A 7314-nucleotide genomic window follows, 5' to 3' on the forward strand; every position below is an offset into this window, starting at 1 on the left:
TTCTGTTTTTCCCCCTTACCTCCTTTTGCATTAATCAAGTATTTTTTAATTATTCTATTTCCCTCTTCTATTAACTAGTTATTGATTCTTTTATTATCCTTTTATTGGTTATTTAGAACTAAAGATTACAACATGCATCCTTGACTTACTAAAGTTCAATGAAGTACTTTTTTCAACTCATAGATAACATTAAGGACATTGGGATACCTTAACTCCTTTTCCTACTTCTTATATTTCGTGTATTGTTGTGTATTTTAATTCTACATATATTCTAACTTTCTCAAGATACTATTTTATACAATCAATTTTAATCTAGATTTTCCCATATGTTTACTTTTTACAGTGCTCTTCATTCCTTTCTGCATCTTCTTGACTCCATCTGGGATTCTTCTTCTACCTGAAAAATTGTTTATTCTTCCCTTGGTGTCTGTCAACTAGCTATAAATCATCTGTTTTTGTTTGGCTGGAAATATCCTTATTTCACTTTTATTTATTTTTTAAAATTTTTTCAGTGGGTAATTAGGTTTGTTTGTTTGTTTTAATGGAAGTACTAGGGATTGAACCTAGGACCTGGTGCTTAGCATGCACGTACTCTACCACTGAGCTATACCCTCCCCACTTCACTTTTATTTTTGAATAATAACTTCTCTGGGTATAGAATTTTAGTTTGGCTGTCATTTTCTTCTAGCCTTTTAAAGATGTCATTTCACTATTTTTTGGCTTCCATTGATTTCGTTGAAAATTGGCTGTCTTATTGTATCTCTTAGTTTGTTTTATTTTTATTTATTTATATTTTAACACAAGCTGCTTTTACAGTTTTTTCTTTGTTTCTTTGGCTGTATTACTATAATGTGCCTGTAGTTGTGGATTTCTTTGTATTTGCCTGCTTGGGGTTTGTAGCACTTTTTGAATCTGTAGCTTCATGTTTGTCAGTTCTTAAATCCTCAGATTATTTTCTCTTCAACTCTTCCTTCTGTTACATCATCCTTTCCTTCCAGGACTCTAATTATACAAAGTTTACACTGGGTTCAATATATCCCCTAGGCTCTTTTCTGTATTTCACAAACTTTTTATCTTGTAATTGCAGTGACGTCTGCATATTTCCTTCTGGCTTATATTCACATTCATGAATCATCTCTTCAGTTGTGCATAATCTGGTTTTAAACCCTTACATTGAGTTTTTCTTTTCAGTCCTAGAATTTTCATTTGATTCTTTTAAAAAGAGATTCAACATTTATGTTTAAATTATACCATTTTTTTCTGTTGGTTTTCACTTATCTGCTCCTATCTTCTGGTATGCTGGGTATTTTGTGTGTGTGTACATATACTGTGAATGAAAAAATTTTAGTGATAATTTGAGACTCTGGGTTATGTTATCGTCCTCTTAAGAGGATTTACTTTGTTTCTGGCAGGCAGCTGGCTAGAAGAATGTCTTTTTAATCTAATCGGTGATTAAATTGATTTACCATCTAAGTTTCAGTCTCTGGGTACTAGTCTATTTTCAGGCTAGCTTTACTACCAGGGTATAGACATTCAAGATTTACAGCTGAAAGACTGGGATGTTTACTAGAACCACTCCTTTTGGAAAGACTTAAATCCCAATTTTTGTCTCCTCAGCCCTGCTCAGGTGTTCGGCATCTCTATACTTACTCAGAACTGCAAATGCATCGTGGGACAAGCAGCTGTATGTTAAGTCACTCACCCCTCTGTGTTTCCTTTTTCTCTACCACCTTAGACCCTGTCTTTGTAGCTCTCTAATACTTCCAAATAGATACTTCTCGGGTTTTTTTGTTTTTTTTTTTTTAAATCTAGGTTTTTCTAGTTGCCCTTGTATGGAGGATTGGTTTGCTACAAACTAGTCCACAATGTCTAGAAGAAAAAGTCTCCCCCTAAGGAGTTTATACCTAGTACTGCTCTTTTCTATCATCCTTGGTTCCTGCCCTTAAAGAACTTTTACTTTAAAACCCAATCCCAACTGCTATTATGGAAAAAAACTCAGGATAACAAAAATAATTGATGTCTTGGATACTAAGTATTATTTTTCAAACATAATTATTATTAACAATAATAACCAATGATTATTGAGTGTTTACTCTGGACCAAGAAACGTCCTAGGACCTTACATGCATTAAATCATTAAATGGAAGACAGTGAAAATCTAGTACTGTCCATATTCCTCAATCACAGAATTTGACCAAGGGTGGGTCATGGGTGAAAGATGACATACAATTCAACAAACACAGCCAAGGCCCAACTAAGAAAAAAGTTCAGATATTACTTAGGCCATCAGATTATAGGGAACGCACAGGCAAAAAGGTACCCTCCAAGCCTCAAACTACTTCCACATTAGTCTTTGTTGACTGAAATAAATGCACAGCCTAAAAGTTGAGAGTTATGTTTTATTTGGCAGGAGGCCTTGAGCTGGGATGACAGCCTCTCAGATCACTCTGTGGGACTGTTCCCAAGAGGTAGGAGAGGAGCTAGGATATATAGAAGCTTTACAACAAAGACTAGGTAGTTGGACCATTAAAAGGTTACTTGTTAACTAAAGAAAACCAAGCATCTCAAATTAAAGAATTTAGTGCTTTTCTATGTATGGGAGGAAGCAAACATTTGGGCTCATTGGATTTATTCCTTTGACAAGCACCTAGCTATCTAGGGCCAGTATCCTGTCCTTCCTTATTCTGAGTCCCCTCAGAGAGCACCTTTGTGAGTGGCTGCAGAGGCTGGGCTGCAGGCTTGTCTTCACTGGGGGGCGGCGACAGCCGCTGAAGACTTGATGGTTTCAGTATTCTTTGTTTACTGATAAGGTTTGCAGTATTTTTCGTTCACATCTTTTTCTAGTGGAAACTACTAACAAAGTTAGTTGACAGCAAAACACTAATCATGAGCATTCTTTCCTTCCACTTGTGTGCTTTCTGGTGGGGGTAATGAAATGTCTAAAGTAAGTAGCAGAGAAGAAGTAACGGAAGGAGAAGAGGAAACAACTAAGAGCTTTAAGTCAACTGTTCCTGTGTATCAAGAGTCAGCTTTGTTTGCATTCAGATACCAAATAATTTCAGGGTTAGGCCATGGAAATGAGTTGGGTGACAGACATGAAACAAGAATGGAATGGAGGTTATATGGTATTGATGGCCTCAGACCCCAGCAAAGAGAAGTGAAGGGGATATTTAGGCTATTGGCCTAGCAAAGCAGAAATGTACACCAAATACCAGACACAGAGCATAGACCATGACAATCTCAGTCTAACTTCAGCTCTCAGCCACTCTCCAGGGCCTGCTACTCCTCACCCTTCCGTATCTTCTAGCCAAGGCAATGAACAGCGTGAGCCTTGTTCTTGCTATTGGATAAAATTCTATTTAGTTCCCTCTATACTCCAGAACATTTTGTTTCTGCCAGTGGAAGCAGTCTGGGGTAGTTGAAACATAGGCCATAGAATAAGTAGCCTTGGGTCAAATCTTGGCCTCAACTGCTTCCTGGGTGACCTTGGGCAAATTATTTTACCTCTCTGAGCTTCAACATCCCCACTGTGAAATGGGGATGATGATAATAATAGTTATCAAGATGACATGAGGTAGTGCTAGGGAAGCAGTTGGCAAAAAAAATAAGTAAATAAATAAATGTTGGCTATGGCTCCTATTTAATTTAGGGTCCTGTAGTGTGCAGGAAGGACTTACACTATTCTCATCTGTTGAATTCCTCATTTGAGAGGCAGCCTCAGGAGTGCTGTGGGAAGGGAAGGAAGGCTGGAAAACATAGGATCTTCCTTGAGTTCATGGGTGACCATAGTTTAGTCCAACAGTAATGGTGCTCCTAAGGCTGATATCTACATCTTTTCAGAGAAATGTTACAAAATTTATTAATATGGGTGCTCATCAGCCAAGTTTCTTGTTTTCACTCCTCCCTGGGAGGAAACTGGTTGTATTTCAGAGACATTACAGGTCTCCATTCCCTCCCACCTCTCCCCTTCAGAAACACCAAGGTTGGGAGGGCCTTAAATTGATCACGAACAGATGATGACTTCCCACCCTGGTGGTCAGAAGTGCTCCTCCATGGAGCTTGGCACCTCTGCTCATCAAAATCTCTCCTCAGTAATCAATTATTTAGCTCTTAATGTGAACTGAATGAATGTGTCATTTCACCTAAGTGCATTTGCATTTGACACCTTACCTTCACTCTGGATTGAAAGGCTCGTGTCCCCATGAAAGCCAAGGAACAGCATTAAGAAGGGGACCTAGCGGACAGACACGAGTCAGAAGACACCTGTCCCCACTTCCAGGTCTCATTAGCTGTGTGGCTTTAGTTAATTTATTTTTCTCTCCTTGCCCTCAACATCCTCATCAAAGGTTCTCTCAAATCCCTACCAGCTCTAAAAACTATCTGGGAAAGTAGTTTTAGTTGGAGGACCTGAAGTGGGCCCAGAAATCACCCTCAGGCACCTACAGTCATCCCATTGCCTACCTGACCCTGGAAGTGTTCAAGGCACCGATGGAACCCCTCACTGCCCCTCCCCCAGCCCCCTGGGAGTCCCTCCTCCTCCCCAGGGCCTCTTCTGAGCCAAGCTCCGAGGGCAGGCGAGGCCACTCCAGCATCTTGTGGCACTACCCTCTTTCCTCCCCTCCCCTCAAGATCCTCGTTTCCTGTCTCACAGATTTACGATGCAGTTCAAAGAAGGGGGGATGATATAACGCTTTCCTGCTCCCTCCCTCTCCCAACCGACTTAGTCTAACTGGCTGAGGGCCAAGCGGTTTTGTTCTCCGCAACCTCCTGTTTGTAAAAATGCTCCAGGCCCCAACCCCCCCACTGTGACATGGCGACGTGGCGTCAGCTCCCAAACCCCCTGGTCAGGCTTTCACTCCTGGGCAGGAAGGAGGCCGCTCTGGAGTCTAATTAAATGCTGAGGAAATAAACCACGGGCTTCAATTTTAGCTCTGAAAATAGCTAGGACCCAGGATTCCTCTCTCTGGCCTGAGCTGAGATGAGGCCAGGGCCTTCTGGGCCTGGGCTGTGGGGTTTTCAAGAGGAAACTCAACAGGAAGGAGAGGACGCGGGTCGAGGAGTATGAGGATCCCACAGAGGCTCAAGGGTGCAGAAGCCAGTGGGAGAAGCCTTCAGGCAGAGGGTGACTCAAGTCCCAGGGGGATGGGCTATGCTGTCCCCTCCATCCCTACCTGGCATGCTCTTCCCTGCTTCTAGAATGTGCTGACTCCAGCCTGCTGGACACCTAGGAGTTCTGGGTCCCGATGAATGCATGCCTGAGCCCCCTGAGGCTCAGAGTGCTAAGCTCTGGCCAACACTGAGATAATTCTCTAGGCAGATCATAGAACACACATCACAGTTCTGTGCATAATCAATCCTCTTGGGTAATGAGGGTGAGGAAAACATCAACAAATGGATATGGGGAAATAAAACCTTCTGTGCAATGTGTTACTAGCTCAGTTAGACTGGCTCCTGAGCATCTTCCTGTCCACCTTGCCTGGAAGGAGAGAGACCAGCCTGCTGAGGGAGACAGGCTGGGAACCACTACTTACACCTGCCAAGGAGAAGAGGGGCCGGCCGTGAGAACTAGGGCATGTCAGAGGGACATGAGCTTTGCCATCTGGGTACCTCCTGGGTCATCCACACCCTCCCAACTCTTCTCACACTATACCCTCATTGGTGGTCCATCTCCTGATTAGACCATGGACGCATGGGAAGCACTACATTCTCTCCTCCCCTCCCCTACTACCCGCCACATAGGAGGTGCTGGGCTTAAATGTTTTTGTTCTTTTTCAACTTTCCCTTTGTAACAGCCAGAATTGAATTTGCTTTGTGTTGTCACAAGCACTCTTACCTCAGCATCAAAGGGACAAGGCGTGAAGCCATGATCAAGAACAAGTTTAACTTTGACATTTTGTAAAAGGTCATTCTTGGGGTGGGTGGGGGGTGGAAGAACAAGCTAAATGAGTTTGGGGAACAAGCTTACCTGGGTGCCTTCTGCACACCAGGATGACCCAGAGGGACAGCACAACTGGGGCGATACCTCTAGTACCAATGGTGCCGTGAACAGAAACATCACGTGTGCCTAAAACTAAGCCAATGCTCACTGCTTCTTTGGACTAGTTGGAATAGAAAGGAAGGAGAAACTCAAAGGAAATCAAACTCAAAGGGCAGGAGTGAGGGCTCTTATCTGCCACTGCTTTGCAAGAGCTTTTCCATCAGGACAAAAATGCTGAGCAGGCGATTCCCTAGACAAAAGCCCCTTCAGCTCGTTCTTGGGGAGATCTTCAGAGCTGCTGCTTCTCTTCAGATTTATTCACTCCCGCCATCAAGGGGTGTGCAGCAGCTACCACAGCTACATGTGGTAGGTGCAGTGGGGGCACAGCCAACCACCCGAGTCATTACAATACAGTGTGACAACTACAAAACAGTGTGACCTGCATGGAGGACAGGAGGCTAAGGAGGGACAGGGCAGAGGTAGCTACGGCTGGCTGCCTGGCAGTCAGAGAAGGCTCCCCAGAGAAGGTGGAGGGTGCCAGGCCTTCTCCAGGCCCACTGCCCCTCTGCCCCTCCTCCAACCCAGCAGCACTGATGCTCTTGTAAGGGGGCCTGATGCCAGGGGAGACAGACTGGCAGTTTGAGGACACATTTCATCCTCTGGAGACCTGCTGGCACCCTGGTCTCCTGCTTTTCTGCTCTTAGGAGCCTCCTCGGGCCTGCTTGTTCCTAACAGCCCCTTCTCTTGGAGTCTGAGGCCAGAATACAGGCTACACTGGTAATAATAATAATAATAACGCTGAGGGGCGGGGGGGGGGGGGGAAGCAGTGGAGCCGAGGAGAAACACCACTTTACCCTTAAGCCCTACCCTGTGGGTAACTGTCTCAACCCCCAACTGTGCTTGTGGAGACTGTAGCTCCGTGTGGCCAAACCACAAAGTCCCCATTTGGAAGATCCCGTTTCCTAACCACCTTGGCCCAACATCAATAGCAATATTGCCCCACGAAGAGCAGCAAGCCATTTACTGCAAAAACCACCAGCGCCAGGGCTCAAAACCCACGTTCAGACACGAAGAACTCCCCTCTGGAGTGTAAAACCAAGTTCAGAATTAAGAAAAACAAAATCTGCAGACCAAGTTTCCTCCAAGGAGACACCCTCAGCGCCCCTCCTCACAGCTGCCTAGGCCTTCTTCCCGGGCTGGCCCCTCGTTAGGAACTAATGGTCCCCAGCTGTGCCAGCTTCCAGGCCTCCTCCTTAACCCCTTGGTTTCCTCCATTACTGTCAGAAGAAAATTGGGCCTCAGAAATCCCAGGCCGAGCTGAGAGCAGAGAGCACTCA

General features: G+C 44.4%; 1 non-coding gene across 1 annotated transcript; it reads right to left on the reverse strand.

The window, feature by feature from the left end:
- Window positions 1-542: 542 nt before the first annotated feature.
- On the reverse strand, window positions 543-615 carry TRNAS-GCU (transfer RNA serine (anticodon GCU)). Its single transcript has one exon. It is a non-coding gene; the product is annotated as a tRNA-Ser (tRNA).
- Between the last annotated feature and the right edge of the window lie 6699 nt (window positions 616-7314).

This window comes from Camelus dromedarius, chromosome 6 (genome assembly GCF_036321535.1).
Source record: "Camelus dromedarius isolate mCamDro1 chromosome 6, mCamDro1.pat, whole genome shotgun sequence".
NCBI lineage: Eukaryota > Metazoa > Chordata > Mammalia > Artiodactyla > Camelidae > Camelus > Camelus dromedarius.